This window comes from Phyllobates terribilis, unplaced genomic scaffold (assembly GCF_046119375.1).
Source record: "Phyllobates terribilis strain yellow unplaced genomic scaffold, ASM4611937v1 Scaffold_2567__1_contigs__length_123142, whole genome shotgun sequence".
NCBI lineage: Eukaryota > Metazoa > Chordata > Amphibia > Anura > Dendrobatidae > Phyllobates > Phyllobates terribilis.
In genome coordinates, this window is record NW_027365324.1 from 65730 (window position 1) to 67500 (window position 1771).

General features: G+C 62.1%; 1 pseudogene; it reads left to right on the top strand.

Moving 5' to 3' along the window:
• Window positions 1-811: 811 nt before the first annotated feature.
• Window positions 812-1771, top strand: part of LOC141246533 (18S ribosomal RNA) — a 1868-nt pseudogene continuing 908 nt past the window's right edge.

The window sequence follows — 1771 nt, forward strand, 5'->3', positions numbered from 1 at the left end:
CTGGCGGCTCGGCAGGGAGAAGGAGAGAGAGAGCGAGCGCGGAAACCCCAGAGCCAAGGGGTTAGATGGAGAACGGGAGAAGGAACGAGGGCCAAGAGGTAGGGAGTACGGTGAAAGGCCGACCTGGGGTTCCCCATGCGCTCCCGCCCCCGGGCGGGGAGCAGCCCTGGGAGGAAAAGCCGCTCGGGCATCCCTTTGAGGTTACGGGCGCGAGCGGGAAGAGGGACTACTCTGGAAGGCGACGCCGACACGGCCTGGCCGACGACCACCCACGCGACCTCCGCGTCGTCGGGTTAGTGCCGGAGCCGCGGCGGACCCTGACGGCCAGCCCCCCTCTCCCAATCCTCGTGCCTGTCCGCCGGTGGGTCGAGGACCCCCCGCGGCGGAGGCAGGTCTAAGCCAGACGGTGGCGCCACATAGGCCCACCCCCGCACGCCATCTCCCCGAGCGACCCTGTGTGTTGCCTTGGGTGCGGTTGGTGAGACGGGGGCGGCCGTGGCGTCCTCCGGAGGCCAGTCACCTCGCCCTCCCCGTGCAAGGGGTGTTTTCCAGACGCCTGCCGCTTCGGGACCACGCACCGCACAGCGAGCCGCTCCTCCCGCACATGTCCCCGGTGCTGCGAGGGCTCCGTTCCCCGCCCCCCCCAGGGAAGCCCCATGCCATCCCGCATCCTCTCCGGACGCCGCACGCCCTGCCTATACCCGTTCCGTCCGGGCGCCCTGCCGCCGCGGGGCTCTTCCGCCGCCCCCCCTCTCTTCCCGCAGGCCTCTCCTCTCCCGAACCTCGACGCGGTCCAGTCGTGTTGGGGGGCTACCTGGTTGATCCTGCCAGTAGCATATGCTTGTCTCAAAGATTAAGCCATGCACGTGTAAGTACACACGGACGGTACAGTGAAACTGCGAATGGCTCATTAAATCAGTTATGGTTCCTTTGATCGCTCCAAACCGTTGACTCGGACAACTGTGATAATTCTAGAGCTAATACGTGCAAACGAGCGCTGACCGCCAGGGATTCGTGCATTAATCAGATCAAAACCAATCCGGGGTCCCGGGCGCGGCGTCGGGACGGTCCTCCGCGGCCTCCCCCCTGCCGCGCTCTCCCCGTAAGCGTTGCGACTCTGGATAACCTCGGGCCGATCGCACGTCCCCGTGACCGCGACGATCCATTCGGGTGTCTGCCCTATCAACTTTCGATGGTACTTTCTGTGCCTACCATGGTGACCACGGGTAACGGAGAATCAGGGTTCAATTCCGGAGAGGGAGCCTGAGAAACGGCTACCACATCCAAGGAAGGCAGCAGGCGCGCAAATTACCCACTCCCGACCCGGTGAGGTAGTGACGAAAAATAACAATACAGGACTCTTTCGAGGCAATTGGAATGAGTACACTTTAAATCCTATAACGAGGATCTATTGGAGGGCAAGTCTTTTGCCAGCAGCCGCGGTAATTCCAGCTCCAGTAGCGTACACTAAAGCTGCTGCAGTTAAAAAGCTCGTAGTTGGATCTTGGGATCGAGCTGGCGGTCCGCCGCAAGGCGTGCTACCGCCAGTCCCAGCCCCTTTGCCTTGGGGCGCCTCCCCGATGCTCTTGACTGAGTGTCCCGGGGGCCCGAAGCGTTTACTTTGAAAAAATTAGAGTGTTCAAAGCAGGCAGCCACGCCTGAATACTCCAGCTAGGAATAATGGAATAGGACTCCGGTTCTATTTTGTTGGTTGTCGGAACTGGGGCCATGATTAAGAGGGACGGCCGGGGCATCCGTATTGCGCCGCTAG